Consider the following 22,772-nt stretch of genomic DNA (forward strand, 5'->3'; position numbering starts at 1 on the left):
TTTTAGTAGATTTTTTTATTTCCATTTTGAATCAACGGTTTTTTTTAAACCAGGTGGTATGTTTTTCATTTTTCATTTTGTTATTAATTTCTAGTTTTATTGTTTTGTGATCCAAAGTATGTTGCCCTCATTGTTTCTACTTTTTGGAATTTGGTTGAGTTCTTTTTGCCTGCTAAGTGGACAAATTTTGTTAATGTTCCATGGACATGTAAGAAATAGGTATAGTTTTTCTTTTTGTGATGTCAGGGTTCAAAGCACAGTGATTACATGCTACATTATTAATTATGCTCTTTAGGATTCTTACATTTTTACTTATTATTTCTCCACTTGATATGTCAAGGATGAGAGAGGTAAATTAATATTTCTTAATACTAATGCATTTGGTTGTTTCTCCTTGTATATCCTATATAGGCATACCTCGAAGATATTGTGGGTTCATTTCTAGACCACCACAATAAAGTGCATATCTCAATATAGAGTCAGACGAATCTTTTGGTTCCCCAGTCCATAAAAAGGTTATGTTTATACTATACTGTAGCTTATTAGGTGTGCACTAGCATTATATCTAAAAATTGTATATACCTTAATTAAATAACACATTATTGCTAAAAAATTCTAACCATCATCTGAGCTTTTAGCAAGTAGACATTTTTGCTGGTGGAGTGTCTTTCCTGATGCTGATGACTGCTGACTGATCAGTGTGGTGGTTGCTGCAGGGTGGGGTGACTGTGGCAATTTCTTAAAAGAAGACGACAATAAAGCTTGCTGTATCGAAAAACTCTTCCTTTCATGAATGGTTTCTCTGTAGCATGCAATGCTGTTTGATAGCATTTTACCCACAGTAGAACTTCTTTCAAAATAGGAGTCAGTCCTCTCACACCCTGCCTCTGTTTTATCGATAGAGTTTATATAATATTCTACATCCTGTGTTGTCATTTCAGCAATCTTCACGGCATCCTCACCAGTAGTAGATTCCATCTCAAGAAACCACTTTCTTTGCTCATCCATAAGAAATAACTCCTCATCCATTAACATTTTATTATGAGATTGTAGCAATTCAGTCATATCTTCAGGCTCCACTTCTAGCTATCTTGCTATTTCCACCACATCTGTAGTTACTTCCTCCACTGAAGTCTTGAGCCCCTCAAAATCATTCATGAGGTTTGGAATCTGCTTCTTCCAAGCTCATGTTAACATTGATATTTTGAATTTCTCTCATGAATCACAAATGCTCTTAATGGCATTTAGAATGGTGAATCATTTCCAGAAGGTTTTCAATTTACTTTGCCCAGATCCATCAGAGGAATCACTATCTATGGTAGCTGTAGCCTTATAAAATGTATTTCTTAAATAATAAGTCATAATTCCTCCTTAATCCATGGGCTGCAGAATGGATGTTGTGCTAGCAGGCATGAAAACAGCATTAATCTCATTGTTATCTCCATCAGAGTTCTTGGGTGACCAGGCGCACTCTAAATGAGCAGTAATACTTTGAAAAGAATCTTTTTTTCCTGAGCACTAGGTCTCAATAGTGGGCTTACAATATTCAGTAAACCATAATTTGTTGTTCAATTTATAGAGCCCAGGCAGAATAGCTTTAGCATAATTCTGAAGGACTGTAGGATTTTTGGAATAGTACATGAGCACTGGCTTCAACTTAAAGTCACCAGCTGCATTAGCCCCTAACAAGTCAGCCTGTCCTTTGAAGCTCTGAAGCCAGGCATTGACTTCTCTCTAGCTAACAAAGTCCTAGGTGGTATCTTCTTCCAATATACGGTTGTTTTATCTACATTGAAAATCTATTGTTTTATGTAGCCACCTTCATTAATTATCTTAGCTAGAGCTTCTAGACAGCTTGCTGATGTTTCTGCATTAGCACTTAACGTTTCACCTTGCACTTTTATATTGTGAAGACAGCTTCTTCCTTAAACCTCATGAACCAACCTCTGTTAGCTTCCAACTTTTCTTATGCTGCTTCCTCACCTCTCTCAGCCTTCACAGAATGGAAGAGAGTTAGGGCCTCGCTCTGGATTAAGCCTTGGCTTAAGGGAATGTTGTGGCTGATTTGATCTTCTATCCAGACCACTAAAACTTTCTCCATATCAGCAATAAGCCTGTTATGCTTTCTTATCATTTACATGTTCACTGGAGTAGCGCTTTTAATTCCCTTCAATAACTTTTTCTTTACATTCACTACTTGGCTAACTGTTTTGTCCAAAAGGCCTAGCTTTCAGCTTTTCTCAGTTTTAGACATGCCTTCCTCACTAAGCTTAATCATTCATAGTTTTTGACAAAGTGAGAGCCTCTTTCTTTCACTTAAACTTTTAAAGGCCATTGTATGGTTATTAACTGCCCTAATTTCAATATTGTTGCTTCTCAGGGAATAAGGAGGTCTGAGGAGAGGGAAAGAGATGGAGAACAGCTGGTCAGTGGAGCAGTCAGAACACACATAACATTTATCAATTAAATTTACTGTCTTATATGAGGGCAGTTCATGGCACACCAAAACAATTGCGAGAGTAACATCAAAGATTACTGATCACAGATTACAAATATATTAATAACAATAATGAACAAGTTTGAAATCGTGTGAGAGTTGCCAAAATGTGACACAGAGACAGGAAGTGAGCAAATGCTCTTGGAAAATTGGCATTGATAAACTTGGTCTACGCAGTTACCAAAGACCTTCAATTTGTAAAAAATGTAGCACAATAAAATGTAGCAAAGTACAGGGCTTCCCTGGTGGCGCAGTGATTGAGAATCTGCCTGCTAATGCAGGGGATATGGGTTCGAGCCCTGGTCTGGGAGGATCCCACATGCCGCGGAGCAACTAGGCCCATGAACCACAACTACTGAACCTGTGCGTCTGGAGCTTGTGCTCCGCAACAAGAGAAGCTGCGATAGTGAGAGGCCCGTGCACCACGATGAAGAGTGGCCCCCACTTGCCACAACTAGAGAAAGCCCTCGCACAGAAATGAAGACCCAACACAGCAAAAATAATTAATTAATAAACTCCTACCCCCAACATCTAAAAAAAAAAAAAAATGCATTCTTTAAAAAAAAAATGTAGCAAAGTACATTAATTTTGTGAATTTTACTGCTAAGTTATTTGATCATAATTGTAATTCTGCATTTTGGATTGTACACATTTTGTTTTTTTTTCGGTATGCAGGCCTCTCACTGTTGTGGCCTCTCCCGTTGCAGAGCACAGGCTCCGGACGTAGGCTCAGCGGCCATGGCTCACGGGCCCAGCCGCTCTGCGGCATGCGGGGTCTTCCCGGACCGGGACACAAACCTGCGTCCCCTGCATTGGCAGGCGGATTCCTAACCACTGCACCACCAGGGAAGCCCAGTTCATCCTTCTTAATGTGTGTACTTCAATTAAAAATGGTTATGGCATCTGTTTCCATTTGCCTTATATATATATGTCCATCCTTTTATTTTTACCTTTTTGATTTGCTTTAGAAGTCTCCATGGTCAAGATAATAGGTGAATTTAGCCCACTAGTATAAAAGACATGTTTGGTGTTTTGTATTTTATCATATTGCTGCAATTTTTTTGTTTTTACATTTTTATATTTTTGTTTGTTTTTGAAACACAATATAGTTTGAATTTGTTTTGCTGCTTTCTTGTTTTGTGTAGTTTATAACTAATTTGTAATTATTGTGATTTTTTTCTTAATAATTATATTTCTAACTGTAAATTTATATAAGAACTTAGTTCTTTATTTTTAAATGGAAAGTCTATTGACTAGTTACTGTCTTTAATAATAAAATGATTATATTTCAATGTTTTATCACCTTAGATCTTTCCTTTCTGTACCTGATCTTCATTAATAGAAACACTTTTCTTAGTTTTTACACTTATCCTTTTTATTATTTTCAGACTTCAAGTATCAGCTTTAAATGACTCCTCTTTCCCCTACCCCAGATACAAGAGATGTGAAAATAGGAACTTAACTCAGAAATACCTTGGTGTCGGAAGTTTTGTCTGCATTTTTCCCCTGAGATATCCTGTGTCATGTGAATCCATAGATTTAGTATTTTAAAATTTGGGGATAATTTTATTAAACCAAAGCTTTTTATTTTTCTCTAACATTATGTTGGGTTTTTTTTATCAACATCAATTTTGCATATAATGGAATCTCATTTCTCCTCCATATGTATGATTTTCTTTTATCAACTTGCTCATTTTAATCTTATTTTCTTCCTTTTCCCAATCCTGCCTTCCATATCCTTTACTGTGTTTTCAGCAATAATTACTTTCTATGTCTGCTTCCCACATGGACATCATTTCTATCATGGCACCATGATTTTTTTCCCCCACTTCTTTTCTAAGTTCAACCATGCCATGTTTTACCTTATTCTGTTTTCCTACTATTTTTCTCCAGAGCTCATGTTTCTTTGTTTTGATATTTTATTTTTTTTGGAGAAATTTATTCATCACATTTAAAAAATTCATGGTGACATTGATGGTCACAATTTTCATTTGCTTCTTTTTTATTGAGGTATATTTGTTTTACAATATTATATTAGTTTCAGGTGCACAACACAGTGATTCAATACTTTTATAGATTATACACCATTTAAATTTATTTGCTTTTTTATCAATATTTTTCTAGTGAGTTACTAATTTCTCCTGTTTTTTCACTCCTTTTATTGTCTTTTGATATGTTAGTAAAGACTTGTACAAAATCCTTGCATACTATTACTCATTTTCTTTGACGAGGTGTGTTCTACCTGGACTACAGGTTTTCCTTGAGAAAAAGGTCAAGGTAGTCTTCCAAGCTGGTAGAAGTTCTCGTTATAACATTAGCATGTGTGTGAGTGAGGTATTTATAGGGTTTACTTCCTCCCAGTCATCTAAGATTGGCAACTCCAGGGCTATCAATGATTCAGTCTCTTTCTTTCAAACTGTCTCACCAACAGACTGCTTCCTGACAATGCAGTCTGCTTGCGTGATTCCTCATCCATCTCTGCTGCCAGCTTCTGTTTGAGGACAAGCCATTTTGGAGATGCTCCCACAGCTAGCCTGTGTGCTCTGTTCCTGTTAGCTCCTAGTTATCTCCTACTTTAAGACATAAGGGGTTGTTTTTCAGGTTTTTCTTCCTCCTTGTTTTGGATAATTTCTGAGATGAGAAGTGGTCAGCACTATTTTAAAATTAGAAGTCTCATTTTCACTATAGATCTTGCTTATCTAAATCTCTTCTTTATTTTCTATAAATATGACACCATGATTAGTTGTCTGCATTTATTAATCCATTGATGCAATGCATGGTGTTGTATTTTAAAGCAGTCCTCTTTGTTCAAGGTTGGAGAAGTAATGTGAGGGAGTCATCTTTTTGCTTCTAAGACAGAAGCAGAAATTAATAATGTTATAATTAGCATAATGGCTTTAATGTAAGTTTTGGGACCTCACTAGTAGGATTAGAAATGGGGTCCTATTTCTCACTGGTTATGAAATCTATGTGCCTCAGTTTCCTCATCTATAAAATGGTTTTTTTTAAAAAAATCTTTCTCAGGCTTCCCTGGCGGCACAGTGGTTGAGAGTCCGCCTGCCAACTCAGGGGACATGGGTTCGTGCCCCGGTCCGGGAAGATCCCACAGGCTGCAGAGCGGCTAGTCCCATGAGCCATGGCCGCTGAGCCTGCGCGTCTGGAGCCTGTGCTCCGCAATGGGAGAGGCCACAACAGTGAGAGGCCTGCGTAACGCAAAAAAAAAAAAAAAAAAAGTCTTTCTCATACAATTGTTGTGGGGATTAAATTACCTAATACATATAATGTACTTATAACTGTGCCTGAACATAATCAGTATTTGATAAATGTAGCTCTTATCATCATTGTTACTTTCACTATTGTTATGCATGCTTGTTTCATTAAAAATAACTTTAAATATTTATAGGAACCTCTGTTCACTAGGAAAACTTTTGAAGTCAGTTAAGAAGGAGGTGACCAAATTATAAATTTATAACATTCTAAGTGGTTAATATGAATCTTTTAGGAAATATTTCACAGTCTTCACAACTCTGCATAAAAAATAATGCAGAGATCCTTGTGCTTCATACTTTGTCTAGTTCTAGTGCTTATATCTGACAGCCAGTGCTTCTTTATTGTCTTCTGTATATTGTTTTTGAAAAAGGCATAGATACATGTGGAAATCTGAGAAAACAAGTGAGGGGTATATAATTTAAAAAAATTATATGAAGGCATCTTGTTTTGGAGAATTATTTCATAACTGCAACAGAAGTTAAGTCTAAACTTGTCATATTGCACTTTAAAATCTAATTCTTCCTAGCAGCTTCCCTTCCTTTAAAAATGCTAATTCACAAAAGTGGTGCAAGATGTAACTGAGGCGTAATTAAAATCAAGTCTTAATGTAAGGTTTTGAAGAAATGATGTGAATACTAATTTGATATAGACTATGTTGAGCATTTATAAGATGTTTAAGAAAGCCAAATGTTTCAAATATCCCCTTGATTTGATAATATCGATGTGAAATAATCAACAAAGGACTTTTCAGGTAAGAACTGGTAGGAAGACTTTAGGAATAATGTGATCAATGAAAAGACAAACAATATTAGTTGAACATCCAATCATTATAGAGTAGAGGTCATATTATCTGTTATCTTTTGGAATTATTTTATTGCACATATCTTTGTGCAGGGATCATCAATATTTATTGTTAGTTAAGTAATCATATTACGTATAGAAGAAAATCAAGATTTAATTGATTCTTAAAGTTAAAAGGAATTTAGAGGTCATCCAGTGCAAGAATTCTCTTTACAATACTCGAGGCAGGCAGTAATTCAGCCTTTGCTTAAATTTTACCTGAAAAGCAGGCCTGTCTAATTTGGGACATTTGTAATTGTTACAGAAACTATTGGACTAAAATTTGTGTCTCTATTACTTAAGCCCTTGGAACCAATCTTTCCTCTTCTGCCACATTAAGTATGATCACTTTTCCACTGTGAACATGAGCTTTGGGTTACCCAGTACTGAATTAATATGCTCTCTGTTCTGTTCACTAATGGTATGACAGGTTGTTAATTTTTCTCGGTCTCATATGAATCAGAGTATCTTTGATTAAAGTCTGTTACCCTAAATGCCAGAGGTGGAAACATGGTTATTTTTCTTACAGTTAAATCCTGAGTGATGAACATAGTACTTGGAAAAAATTAGGGGCCTTTATGATGTCTATCCACAGTAGATCATCAATTATGACTCATAATTAGTTCATGAGAATCATTTGAAGTCACCTGATGCACAACTTGGCTTACAACTCAAAGTCTTTATTTAGAGATGTTTTCCAGTGTATGCAATACACATTCATGATGAGACAACCTTATTCTTTCCATTTCCTAATCATTAATAATCTCTCTACCTTCTCAGGTACTGTCTATTCTTCAAGGCCCAATTCAAATTCCACCATTTTCTTAAGCCTGTCTTGTCATGTACAAAGTCAGTAAGGACTGAGCAATTGAAGTAGGTGACTGTTTCTTGGTACACTAGACTCTTCTCTGGTAGTGGGCCTTCCTTTTTAGGCAACTTCTTTGGGATAAGTTCTGTGATTTATGGTGCCCCATTAAGTAAGCCCCTAAACTTACTCCTTTTCCTTTCAGATTCTTTTCCTTACATCTTCTTGATCACTCTATTTCTTTCCCCAATTCCCCATCACTACAATCATTCCATTCTCTTTTTATTTTTTCTTAGTAGATACTGAAGACCCATTAAGCTTGAATTATTAGCAAATGAAAACTAAAGGTCAAAAAGGGCAAAATCTTCCAACTCTATCAGAAAATGAGGGGAAATAATTGTATTCTATTTTTTTAATGCAATAGATAGAAAAAAAGTTAAAACAGTTAAGTTTCCAGTAAAAATAAGATAAATGTCCTTATCCCATCACATGATTCTTGATATGTTTATATATTTAAAAAAATTTAACTTCATGAGTGATATATACCTGTCTGTTTATCTATCTCTCTATCTATCTATCAATCATCTATCATCATCATCGTTTACTCTACCTGTATAACTTGTCATCTTTTAGTAGCTATTCCCCGCTTATGCAACATAAAAGAGTTTATTATATATATTTTGGGAATGGAAAATTTAGATTATTTTGACTAGCATTTTTAGCTACTGTTAATCAAGGAACCTGGGAATTTTGGAATAAGAAAATATCTTAGGAAGCCCATTATAACATTTTTACATGCATAATCCATGTTGGTAACAACTGTTCCAACTGCCATCCAGAGTAATTTGGGTCATTTCTGTAAAATTGTAATGAAACAGGCGTTGTTTTTAAAGAATGCAGTCTGTTCATATCTCCTTGAATCATCTTGATTCCATAAGATTGTGTATATGTGATCCAAAGAATTTTTTTGTTTCAGTTATGAATCTTGAGCACATCTTCAACTCCTAAATATCAATTACTGCAACAACATGAACCCTGATTTTATATTTTGACTTTGTTGATAGTGGTCTGCTCAAAGTGAGTGATGCTCTTGTTATGCTGAAGTCCCTCTTTCCATCCATATGTACCTAAGCAAGGAGGACCAGTCCCTATGTAGTCATCAGCTCCATTGACACATTTCAGGAAACTGAAAAGACAGGCTTTCTGTGGTCAGGTCACAGTTTTCAAACTTTCTCTGACCTCAACTAAAATATCCCTTCATGAACTTCTGAACATGGAGGAAAACACAATAATAAAATATATTTTTTCACTTTGACATTTAGTCATGGTAGATTAGAATTCTGTTGTTTGAGATTTAGATTTTATGATTTCTTTTGATTTTTCATTTTTCCTGAGTTTTTCATCAGTAAAGTTTAGAAATAAAGTTTGTATTCAAGTTTAAGCAAAGACCCTGATACATATTTTATAAAAATTCTAAATATCACATTTGAATGACCCAATCTGTTTTTTTTTTTTCTGAAAAGAGTTTATGTAAGAATATCTAACATTAAATAACTAGGGAAAAACAAGTAATATCTTCTAAGCTCAAAGAAGGTGTTTCCTTTTGCTTTTTACAAATGAGAACTGTTTTATTATGTAAGTATGGTGAGTCTGGGGACATAGAACTCAAAATGCACTTTTTTCCTTTTTCTTCATAAAGATCAAAAGGCAATACTGTTTCTGAAAACATCAAAACTCTAGGAGAAAATTGATAATGTATTACCAGAAAGCTTTTCTTCCTGAATGTGTCTATGTGCTTTCTTGGGCAGCAAATCTCTGAGAATGTCTCCTAATGCTCATTGACACACTGGTTCTCAACAGTGCAGGCAGATCTATCAGGTTTTCTGGTAAACTCTTTCTTTTATAATTACCTAAAACTATGTATATGTTCTCAAGACAGCATGCAGTGGCTTGTGTATAATGATTGTAATTTTTTTGTAAAATATATTCTTTTAAATCACAAGAAAGATTTCATTTGCTCATACTTGTAGATATTATTATTTAAAGATGAGAAAAGTGAGTCTTTGAGCGTTAAGTAACTTGCACAATCTCCCCCTGTAGAAAGCAGCAGAACTACTGAGTGTTTTTATTCTAGTGACAGGCTCTTTCCATCAAACCATTGCTGGTGCTTTGGGAAACTGAACCAAAAGTATACTCTAAGTCCACCCTTGCTGTGATTGAAAGCTCTTTTTTTCTCTTTGACTTCTTTTCCCTCTCTTCCAAAGTGAATATTCCATTGTGAAGAACTTCTAGCTCCCATGGTGATCTCTAAATGCAGTGTCTGCTGCAGGGGTTGGATGCACACAGGATAGAGAATGTTATCAAGAGCTCATGAAACCCTTTCTAGGAATAAAGAAAAAATATAAGCTTCTGGGGATATCACCAAGAAATTCTGCCAAAGCAGGGAATTAGGTCATTGGTGAAGAATAGATTTTGCCAAGACACAGATTATTCAAGAGGGGTACTGATGACAATATTCTAAAAGTTTATAAACTCTTTTCCCTAGAAAAGAACTGTATATTTTAACAGATTGCTGGAGCAGATGGAGATTTGACATTCACTACCATAATTTACATTAACATGCTACAAGACAGATTTGCCTTGATAAGAAAAAAAGCCCAAACCACTTCAAAGACTCAGAAACAGCTTTTCATCAGTTCATTTCATCTCATTGAAATTTGATTTGATTTAGTTGATTTTGAAAAGAGGGATGTCATAAATTTATACCAGGTAGATGATATATTGTAGCAAAATGCTTTAAAATGTCCCACGTTCAAAAAATGTAATGCATAAAAATGATGATCTCTTACTGCCAAATGTGTCTATTTCATTATGATGTTCCCTGTTTACTGAAATAGAACAGTGAATGATGCATCTGTTCAAGGAAGCAGAGTAACATTTAAACATCTGTCCCGTATCGTCACATATGTTTAAACCTATACTGAAAATTCTTTTCTTTAATCTTGTAGGCTCACTTTAATGGAGTTAAAATTCTTTGTTTTAGATTTTTGTCAAACAACTTAACATTAGAATTCCCTGTACTTGACATGGATAATGTACTCAATCTAATTCAAGTTATTCTGTTATTAACAGTGTTTCAATTATTGAGAGGATTGTAGGAATAAAAACATGATAGGGTCAAACAGATGGGATCTAATCATAACCAAAGTGTGAAATAATGTCTGTTCCTGAGAGGAAAATTATCTGGCAAGTCTTTATAGTCTGTTCAGATCATATTTAGATGTTCTATATAGGTGACTTTCTTACAGCACATTCTCAGTATATTAGGTGATTTTGGTTTACTTCATATTGATTGGACATGTTTCCTAAAACTGAGGTAAATTAAAATTTTCTGGGCTTCAAGGTTAATGATGGGCAAATATCACTCTCCTGAGTTTAAACTTAATACAAACAATGTTTGGAGTCTTAAAAAATATGGGGCTCTTCCATAGCATATTTCTAATTGCTGTTTCACAGTGGCCTTATCTTAATTTACACAATAATGGGCTATTGGAATTTATTAAATTGAAACATGAAAATCCATTTGTAGTAGTTTATTACCATCAAAAGAAAATGTATATACCAAAATCACATGCATTTTTGTTTTTTACTATATTGTATACAAGCTCATTTTTTATCCAATCAGTTGAGACTTGTATATGAATCATCTTTTCCAAAGCAAAGCAAGATTTATGAACTTTGACGCAAACAATGACGTGTGGTGAGTCAGAATAAGATCAAATAAATTAGTCAGTATGTTCAAGTCAGTTTCACACATGGTCTGGGCTTTTATGAAGCTGTGCCTAACTTCTGGGTAATATGCAAGAGCTTATAGCACTCTATATAAGGAAGCTATTAATTATCACCAATTACAGGAAAATGTTTTCATGAAGTAAAGAATTTATACTCAGTGAGATGACAAAGCTCACAACTCTTTCAAGGACTTTAGTAGGAAGTAAGGCATACTGTGGATAATCTTTAGGAGAGAAAGAAACAGAGACCGAATATAGGTTTACTTGTTGCCTCTTTATTGGCATCTGTGCAATTACCCCAGATATCATTTTTACATAAACTCCAATAATGGGTATGAGAAAACTTTGTGAAATGTTCTCCCTGCAACAGAAATGCATAATTCTAAACTGGGCATATGTCACTTAGCCAGGATTTTTTTCTAACTCACAACTAAATACAGGCTGATTTAGATACACTGTTTCTTTGAAATGTCTGTCACAGGACTTAAAAGATCTCAATTGTTATTTATTCTATCACATTGGTAAGCATTCTGAATTTTTATCCTCTGGCCTGAAATATTCAGCTTAGTCCTCAATAGTTGGATTCTCATCCAAAGATGCTAATATTATATTCATCGTTTACCAAAGTGAAGATCTGTTTGATTGTCTATCACCTGAATGTGAATAAATACATATAAAAGTCACTATAAAGAACTGTATGAGCTGTGCCTGATGAGGAATATCGATGCTGATCCACAGGAAAGTGGTAATCAGACCTTCCTGTATTCAACTAATAAGGAACTTTTTGTTTTTGGGAAAATCACTTACCTTTGCAGGCTTTAGTTTTAAGAGGGTGAGTGGGTACAGGACAGGGGGATCATGATGGTGAGGAAATGGGAAAAAGGTGACTTTAAGTAAGGTTTGATAGACTTGGTTTGATAGAATTTAAAGACATTGGCAAAGGAATATTTCAGGGATGTGTGTGTGTGTGTGTGTGTGTGTGTTTGTGTGTGTGTATGTGTATTTGTATGTGAGCATGGATATGGTGGGCATGGAGAGGGGGCTCCTGGAAGGGGGACATTATAATTGTCATCAAATATTTAAAAGACTAACGTTTGGATGAGGGATTAGGTGGTTTGGCATAGGCAGAAAATATACTCCTCAATAGGTAGAATTAACAGAGAGGGAACTAAATTTTGTTGTTTTTTTTAGCATAAAGAAAAATGACAAACTTATCATTCTAGGATAGAAGGTTCAAATATAAGTTTGAAAAACACTTGAATCATTAATGGTGGGAGAGTTATGAGCATGAACAATGATATTAGGCAGATCTTGATTTGAATACTACCTTTACCACTTAACTAGTTTCGTGACCTTTGGCAAATTCCTTAACAGTTCTCAGCTTGCTTCACTTTCCTGCTTCATAACATAGGGGTAACATGGGTTAACCACTGGACTTCTTATGAGGATTAAAAGAGGTAATACATGTGAAATTCTTCAGCATTGTAAGTCCTTGATACTTTATATTATAGGAAAGAGTGAATTAAGTATCACATGGGCGTGGTTGGATATCACACAGAAAACCATGACTAACAAAACCAAAAAATAGCCTATTTCAGCACCCAGATAAGTCCTGTCATTATTAAAAAAAAGCAATTCGTGTATATTGTTAGATAATTCAAATAATACAATAAGGTATACGATTGAAAATTAAAGCTTCCCTCTTCCTGAGTTCTTTTATCCATGATAGTCACTGATGTGAGTTTTTCCCGAAAAATTTTTGGCTTATGCATAGAAAGCTTAGAATGTTTTTGGTTGTAAGCAAGGTAAAGCTCTACTCAAACTGGTTTAAATAATAAAGGGAATTTACCAATGTATAAAGCTAAAATATCCAGAAGGTCAAATTTAAGACAAGGGCTTCATCTAAAAGTTTATATTGTCATCAGGACCCCAGGTCTGAGTTTTGGGTGTTCTCAACTCTGTTCTTTTCTATGTGTTGACCTTATTTGCAAATTGGCTTCCCTCATGCTTAGAAAAACAAATGATTTCAGCAGCTCCAAATTATCCAGACAAAGAAAACACCTTTTACCGAAAATTCCAAGCAAAAGTTCTAATAGTCGCATTGAATATTAGAGTCTGGCTTAGTTCATGTGCACCTGCATGAACTAGTCTCTGTGACTAGGGGAAAACATTGACAATTAGATTACCCTATATCACTTCTCCTACCCTTGGAGCTGGGGGACGACTTGGTAGTCCCAGAGCTACATGGACTTCAAATGAACTGGGGACATTTGGAAAGTGGAAAATGGGATATGCAAGATGGGGAGGCATTCTGGTTGTCTATTATTGTATGCCAAGCCACCTCCAAATTCTGTGGTTTAAAACAACTATCATTGCAACATGCTCACTGGCTCTGTTTATCAGGAATCTGGACAAGTCATGGTGAGAACAGCTTGTCTTCATAATGTCTAATGTGTCAGCTGGTAATATTTGAAAATTTGGGGACTGAAATCTTTTTGAGACCTCTTTACTCATGTTTCTGCAAGCTGAGCTGGAATGCCACACAAGCTGGTCTCAGCTAAGACTGTTGACCAGAGCACTGCATAGAACCCCTCTCTCACTTTTTCTCTCTTTTGTTAACTTAAGGGAAATTTTATTGTCTTCTTTTTAAAGCAATCTAGTTCAAAAAGAAGTTGAGGTTAAGAGAAGAAAGAACAGGAAACCTTCTAATAACCGAGTAAGACAGACAGACAGGAGGGAGGATAGCATGAGTCAGGGACCTCCATATCAGATCTTTTCCATCTTGGAAATGAACTTGTCACAGATTCTGATCAGTTCATTGTTTTCGTTAGTCTTCTGCCCAATGTTCTTCTCCAGTGAGTGGATGTGTGTCTGCTTCTTCCTTAGGTTTTCCTGGAAGGCCCAGGAAAACTGGACCTGGGCGATTTCCTCATTTGCCAGCTTGAGTTTCTCTTCTGTGTGGGCCTTCAGTGCTGGATATCTTTGGCCTTCCTTTTCAATTCTTCCTATGTAATCCTCAACACACTTCTGCAGTGATTCATTATGTGTGTGGTAGCCTTCAATCACCTTCTGTTTCTCAAACTGCTTGAAGATGTCAGAGAAGATTTTTCCACAAAGTTCAAGTCTGTGGTTACTTGGTCCTTTTCCTTCAGAACCTTCTGGATTTGGGGATGTTCCAGTTCAAGATGGCGATGTAGGAGAATCCTGGGCTCACTTCCCCTCACAGGCACACCAAATCTGCAGCTACATATGGAACAACTTCCTCTGAAAAAAACCTAAAAATTGTCTGAGCAGCTCTTATTCATCTGGCAAGCAAGAGAAGGTCCATGTCAAAACGAGTAGGAGATGATAGGACACAGTCTCACCATAAACTCCATCACCAGCACAGAGACCCACCATAGGGAGGGGACTCACAACCTGGAGATTCTCCCTGAGGAGCAAAGTGTTGGAACCTCACATTGGACACTCCAACTTTTAAGACCTGCACCTGAGAGATGAGTCTCCAAAAGATCTAATTTTGAAAACTAATGGGACTCATGTCCAAGAGAACCACAAGACTATAACGATCTGAAATGGCTCTTAAAGGGCTCAGGTGCTTGGATTCACCTGCCCCATGGCTTAGCTCAGAGGCAGCCTATCGAGAGGGGCCCAGACTTTATGTGAATGTGGCTCATTTGCTAATCTTAAAGTGGCAGAGTGGTAGGCATCTAAATTAGGACATATCTAGGGGTCTGCTGGCTGGTGGACACCATCTTCACACTCTTCCTCTATTTCACTCTAGCCAGCAGACACCATCTTTTCATCTTTTTTTGGTCTTTGTTATCCTCTCTTTTCCTCAAGTGCCAAGTATATGTTCTCCCTCTACCTCATTCTAACCTGTAGGTGCTATCTTTGCACTCCAGCTGGTGGGCACCCTCTTTTTTTCTTTCCTTTTATTTTCCTTTTCCCCAGTCTATCTACATGCATCTATATGCTCACCTTCTGCCTCATCCCAGCCAGTGGATGGGGTTTTTGCTCTCTCCCTCTGCTGCACCCCAGAGTGTGATGTTTTTACACATGTCTGGTGCACTGGTTTTTGCAGCTGCCACCCAGAGGACACCCTCTGTATCGTCTGGCTCTGGAGGTCAGGGGAGCTTACAATCCTGGGTCCTAGGAGACTGTAACAATCTGAGAGACAGTTCTTAGCAGACTACCAACCCAGAGGACTACACAGATAGCAGTCTGAAACACACCCCCAGTCTTTCTATGAAAGACGTCTATTTGCTTATCCAGGAGCTTCAGCCTGAGGGGCAGGCTTCTGGTTTTCCATATAAGTAGGGGCTTATGGAGGTGCTCTCAAGGAATGGAGGCCTGTGGATGCATTCTTTGTACTCTCCCTCTGCCTTGCTCAAGCTCACCTGTTTCTCCCAGAAAGGAGCTCATATCCATGTCTGGCACCTTGTTTTTGCAGATACCACCGGGGACACCTCTACATCACCTGCCTCTGGTGGCCAGTGGGGCTTATGAGCAGGGGTCCCACAGGACAGTAACAAAAAAATAGTTCTTAAATGGCTACGCCCCTGCCCCCCAGGGCACAGCAAGAGGCAACAGACCCAAGAGCTGTCTTTCTATGAAAGTGACCTATTAGACTAGCATCATAACTACAAGCTGATGAGAAGGCTTCTAATTAAACACACATCTAAGGGCTGACTGTAATCCTTTCCAGAGACCTCAAAGAGTGGGCACTGTCTTCACACTCTCCCCCAGCCATGCTCCACAGCACCAGTACCTCCAGGAGGGGAGATTTTACATGCATCTGGTACTCTGGTTTTTACATAGGGTGCCCTGGTTTTTGCAGCTGTCATCCAGGGGACACCTCTTGATCACCTGACTCTGGAGGCCAGGGGGCTGTGTTCTTGGGTCCCATGGGGCTGTAATAATCAAAGAGACAGTCCTTGGCAGGTTACCACCCCAGAGCACTGCAGAGATATCCAACTGAAACATATCCTCAGTCTTTCTGTAAAAGAGGCCCATTTGCTTGTCCTGGAGTTTTGACCTGAAAACCAGGCTTCAAGTCTGACACACAACTAGGAGGTGCTCTCAAGGAATGCAGTCTGGTCGATGCCATTTTTCCACTCTCCCTTTGCCTCACTATAGCTTGCTGATCTCGTCCAAAAAGGAGCTGTCCACAGCCCCAATTTTTGCAACTCCCATAGAGGGGATACCTCCAGATTGCATGGCTCTGGTGGTCAGAAAGGTTTATGCTTGCAGTCTCACAGAGCTATATATATTTGCATACTTAAAAAACTCTTGCCTGAGGGTCTGGCTTCCATTCATCCTGAATCTAGGCGCTGACTGAGATCCCCTTTGGGACACTGGCAGGTCTTGGCACACCCCCAACTACTGAAAGTTACTAAAAATAAAATGTTGCTTGGACAGTTGCAAAGGTTTCAGAAAAAACTGAGAGTTAGGGGAGAGCTGAATGATAAGGTTCATCTCCTACACAAGGCCACTCCTTCAAGAATATGAGAAGTGGCTGTTTTATCTAACACATAGAAACCAACATGGAGAGTCAAGAAATATGAAGAAACAGAGAATTATGTTCCAAATGAAAGAATAAATAAAACCTCAGAAAAAATCTTAAACTTATTGAAATGGAGGTAAGTAATTTACCTGACAAAGAGTTTAAAGTAATGGTCATAAAGATGTTCACTGAACTAGAGAGAAGAATGAACACAATGAAAACTCCAACAGAGAGGTAGAAAATAGATGAAAATACAAAATAGAAATCACACTGAAGAATGCAATAACTGAAGCAAAAAGTACACCAGAGGGGTTCAACAGCAGACTAGATGAGGCAGAAAAAAGGATCAGTGAAATCAAGGACAGAGCAGTGGAACTCAACCAATCAGAACAGCAAAAAGAAAAAAAAGGAATGAAAAAAAGTGAGGTTAGCTTAAGAGAAATACAGAATAACATCAAGCAGATTAACATTCACATTATAGGGGGCCCAGAAGGAAAAGAGAAAGAGAAAGGGGCAGAACATTTATTTGAAGAAATAATGGCTGAATACTTCCCCAACTTGCTAAAGGAAATAGACGTCTATATAAAGGAAGCCCAAATACCTCCAAATAAGATAAACCAGAAGAGACTCACACAAAGAGGCATTATATTTAAAATGTTAGAAGTTAAAGACAAGAAAATAATCTTACAGCAGCAAGAGAAGAACAACTTACTACATACAAGGGAATCTCCCATAAGACTACCAGAAGATTTTTTAGCAGAAATTTGCAGGCCAGAAGGGAGTGGCACAATATATTTAAAGTACTGAAAGGAAAAATTTCCAACCAAAAACTTTAACAGGCAACAGTATCATTTAAAATTGAATGAAAGATACAGTTTTCCAGACAGACAAAACCTAAATGACTTCATCACCACTAAACTGGCCTTAAAAGAAATGTTGAAGGGAATTCTTTAAGCTGAAAAGAAAGGGTGTTAACCAGTAACAAGAAAACATATGAGGCGAGAGCTTTAAGATGGCAGAAGAATAAGAGGCAGAGATCACCTTCCTCCCCACAGATACATCAGAAATACATCTACATGTAGAACAACTCCTATAGAACATCCACTGAACGCTGGCAGAAGACCTCAGACTTCCCAAAAGGCAAGAAATTCCCCACGTACCTGGGTAGGGCAAAAGAAAAAACAGAGACAAAAGAACAGGGATAGGACTTGAACCTCGGGGAGGGAGCTGTGAAGGAGGAAAGGTTTCCACACACACTAGGAAGCCCCTTCACCTGCGGAGACTGCTGGTGGCAGAGGGTGGGAGCTTAGAAGCCATAGAGGAGAGCACAGCAACAGGGGTGCAGAGGGCAAAGCGGAGAGATTCCTGCACAGAGGATCGGTGCCGACCAGCACTCACCAGCCCGAGAGGCTTGTCTGTGCAGCCTCTGGGACGGGCGGGGGCTGGGAGGGTCGGAGCGCAGGGAGAGGACTGGGGTTGGCTGTGTTCACACAGCCTGAAGGGGGCTAGTGTGACACAGCTAGCCGGGAGGGAGTCGGGGAATAAGTCTGGAACGGCCAATGAGGCAAGAGACTTTTTCTTGCCTTGTTGTTTCCTGGTGCTTGAGGAGAGGGGATTATGAGCCCCACTTAAAGGAGCTCCAGAGACGGGCTTGAGCTGCGGCTACCAGCACGGACCCCAGAGATGGGCATGAGACGCTAAGGTTGCTGCTGCCACCACCAATAAGCCTACGTGCAAGCACAGGTCACTCTCCACACCTCCCCTGACACTAGCCTGTGCATCCCACCACTGCCAGGGTCCCATGATCCAGGGACAACTTCCCAGGAGAACACACCTCAGTCTGGTGCAACGTCATGCCAGCCTCTGCCGCCGCAGGCTCCGTACCCCTCCCTCCCCCACGGCCTGAGTGAGTGAGACCAGTGAAGCAGCTGCGCCTTTAACCCAGTCCTGTCTGAGCGGGAACAGACACCCTCAGGTGACCTAAACGCAGAGGCGGGTCCAAATCCAAACCTGAACCACGGGAGCTCTGTGAACGAAGAACAGAAAGGGAAAACTCTCCCAGCAGCCTCAGGAGCAGCGAATTAAATCTCCACAATCAACTTGATGTACCCTGCATCTGTGGAATTCTTGAGTAGACAACAAATCATCCCAAATCGAGGAGGTGGACTCTGGGAGCAATGATATATATATATATTTCCCCCCTTTTTCTCTTTTTGTGAGTGTTTATGTGTATGTTTCTCTGTGTGATTTTGTCTGTATAGCTTTGCTTTTACCATTTTTCCTAGGGTTCTGTCTGTCGGTTTTTTTTTTTTCTTAATTCATTTTTATTTTAATAACATTTTATTTTATTTTATCTTCTTCTTTCTTTTTTTCCTCCCTTTTATTCCGAGCCATGTGGAGGACAGGCTCTTGGTGCTCCAGCCAGGCATCAGGACTGTGCCACTGAAGTGGGAGAGCCAAGTTCAGGACACTGGTCCACAAGAGACCTCACAGCTTCATGTAATATCAAACGGCAAAAATCTTCCAGAGATCTCCATCTCAACACAAAGACCCAGCTCCACTCAAAAACCAGCAAGCTCCAGTGCTGGACACCCTATGCCAAACAACTAGCAAGACAGGAACAAAAGTCCATGCATTAGCATAGAGACTGCCTAAAATCATAATAAGGTCACAGACACCCCAAAACACACCACAAGATGTGGACCTGCCCACCAGAAAGACAAGTTCCAGCCTCATCCACCAGAACACAGGAACTAGTCTCCTCCACTAGGAAGCCTACACAAGCCACTGAACCAACCTTAGCCACTGAGGACAGACACCAAAAACAACGGGAACTACGAACATGCAGACTGCGAAAAGGAGATTCAAAACACAGTAAGATAAGCAAAACGAGAAGACAGAGAAACACACCAGCAGATGAAGGAGCAAGGCAAAAACCCACCAGACCTAACAAATGATGAGGAAATAGGCAGTCTACCTGAAAAAGAATTCAGAATAATGATAGTAAAGTTGATCCAAAATCTTGGAAATAGAATGGAAAAAAATACAAAAAACGTTTAACAAGGACCTAGAAGGACTAGAGAACAAACAAACAGTGATGAACAACACAATAAATGAAATTAAAAATTCTCTAGAAGGGATCAATATCAGAATAACTGAGGCAGAAGAACGGATAAGTGACCTGGAAGATAAAATAGTGGAAATAACTACTGCAGAGCAGAATAAAGAAAAAATAGTGAAAAGAATTGAGGACAGTCTCAGAGACTTCTGGGACAACATTAAATGCACCAACATTCAAATTATAGGGGCCTGAGAAGAAGAAGAGAAAAAGAAAGGGACTGAGAAAATATCTGAAGAGATTTTAGTTGAAAAATTCCCTAATATGGGAAAAGAAATAGTTAATCAAGTCCAGGAAGCACAGAGAGTCCCATACAGGATAATCCAAGGAGAAACATGCCAAGACACATATTAATCAAACTATCAAAAATTAAATACAAAGAAAACATATTAAAAGTAGCAAGGGATAAAAAGCAAGCCAGAAGGAACTGGCAGTACATATTTAAAGTGATGAAGGAGAAAAACCTACAACAAAGGTTACTCTACACAGCAAGGATCTCATTCAGATTTGACAGAGAAATAAAAACCTTTACAGACAAGCAAAAGCTATGAGAATTCAGCACCACCAAACCAGCTTTATAACAAATGTTAAAGGAACTTCTCTAGGCAGGAAACACAAGAGAAGGAAAACACGTACAATAATAAACCCAAAACAATTAAGAGAATGGTAATAGGAACATACATATCGATAATTACCTTAAATGTAAAGGGATTAAATGCTCCAACAAAGAAACATAGATTGGCTGAATGGATACAAAAACAAAACCTGTATATATGCTGTCTACAAGAGATCCACTTCAGACCTAGGAACACATACAGATTTAAAGTGAGGGGATGGAAAAAGATATTCCATGCAAATGGAAATCAAAAGAAAGCTGGAGCAGCAATTCTCATATCAGAGACAAGACACTACATAATGATCAAGGGATCAATCCAAGAAGAAGATATAACTATTGTAAATATTTATGCACCCACAGAGGAGCACCTCAATACATAAGGCAAATACTAACAGCCATAAAAGGGGAAATCGACAGTAACACAAGCATAGTAGGGGACTTTAACACCCCACTTTCACCAATGGACAGATCATGCAAAATGAAAATAAATAAGGAAACACAAGCTTTAAATGATACATTAAAAAAGATGGACTTAGAGCTTCCCTGGTGGCGCAGTGGTTGAGAGTCTGCCTGCTGATGTAGGGGACATGGGTTTGTGCCCTGGTCCAGGAAGATCCCACATGCCACAGAGTAGCTGGGCCTGTGAGCCATGGCCGCTGAGCCTGCGTGTCTGGAGCCTGTGCTCTGCAGCGGGAGAGGCGACAACAGTGAGAAGCCTGTGTACCACACACACAAAAAAATTAAATAACTCTAACTACAACAATTACTTAAGGGGTAAACACACAAAAAATTGAAACGTGACTTCAAAAACAAAACTTCTGGGGGTAGAGTAAAATTGTAGTGCTTTAGAATGTGTTCAAACTTAAGTCGTTATCAATTTAAGTAGAAAGTTTTAAATATAAGTTCATATATGTAAGCTGCATGGTAACTACAATGCAAAACCTACACAAAAGATAAAGAGAAAGGAATATAAGCATAACATAAAAAGTCATCAAACAACAAAGTAAGAGAACAAGAGAAGAAGAAAGGTACAGAGAGAAACTACAAAATGGCCAGAGAACAATTAATGAAATGGCAATAAGTACATACCTCTCAATAATTACTTTAAGTGTAAATGAACTAAATTCCCCAATCAAAAGACTGAGTGGCTAAATGGATTTTTAAAAAAGACCCATGTCTGTCTGTAGTGCTAAAAGAGACTCACTTCAGATCTAAGGACACAAACTGAAAGTGAAGAGATGGAGAAGATATTCCATGCAAATGGAAACCAAAAGAAAACTGGAGTAGCAACAGTTTTATCAGACAAAATAGACTTTAAAACATGGGCCATGATCAGAAACAAAGGAGGGCATTATGTAATGATATATGGGTCAATCCAATGAGTCTATAACATTTGCAAATATTTATGTCTTAATATTGAAGAACCTATGTATTTAAAACAAATATTAACACGCTGAAAGGGAGAAATAGACAGCAATACAATAAATAGGGAACTTACATCAATGAATAGATCATGCAAACAGAAAATCAATACGAAAATATCATCCCTAAATGACACGTTAGACCAGATTGGCTTGCTCTTTCTCTCTCTCAAACATTCCATCCAAAAGAAACAGAATGAAAAAATTTTCTCAAGTGTGCACGGAATATTCTCCAGGATAGGTCGTATCTTAGGCCACAAAACAAGTGTTAATAAATTTAAGAAGACTGAACTCATATTAAGCATTTTCTCCACCCACAATGCTAGAAATAAATAAGAAGAAAACTAGAAAATTTAAAATGTGTGAAGACTGAACAACATGCTATTGAACAACTAATCAGTCATAAAAGAAATCAAAAGAAGAATCAAAAAATACCTTGAGACAAATGAAGATGGAAATGGAACATATCAAATATTATGGGATATGGCAAAAGCAGTTCTAAGAGGAAAGTTAATAGCAATATACACCTATCTCAGGAAAAAAGAAAAATCTCAAATAAACAACCTATCTTTATAGCTCAAGGAATTAGAAAAAGAAGAAGAAATCAAACCCAAAGTTAGTAGAAGGATAAAAACAACAAATATCACACTGTAAATAAATAAAATAAAGACAACTTCTTTTTTTTTTTTTTTTGGATCCTCCCGGACCGGGGCACGAACCCATGTCCCCTGCATCGGCAGGCGGACTCCCAACCACTGCACCACCAGGGAAGCCCGAGACAACTTCTTAATAAAAAGCCTCTTAACAAAAAAGAGTTCAGGACCAGATGGCTTCACTAGTGAATTCTACCAAACATTCAAAGAAGTATTAATATTAATCTTTCTCAAACTCTTCCAAAATAACAGAAGAGA

This window comes from Phocoena phocoena, chromosome 17, assembly GCF_963924675.1.
Source record: "Phocoena phocoena chromosome 17, mPhoPho1.1, whole genome shotgun sequence".
NCBI classification, from domain to species: domain Eukaryota; kingdom Metazoa; phylum Chordata; class Mammalia; order Artiodactyla; family Phocoenidae; genus Phocoena; species Phocoena phocoena.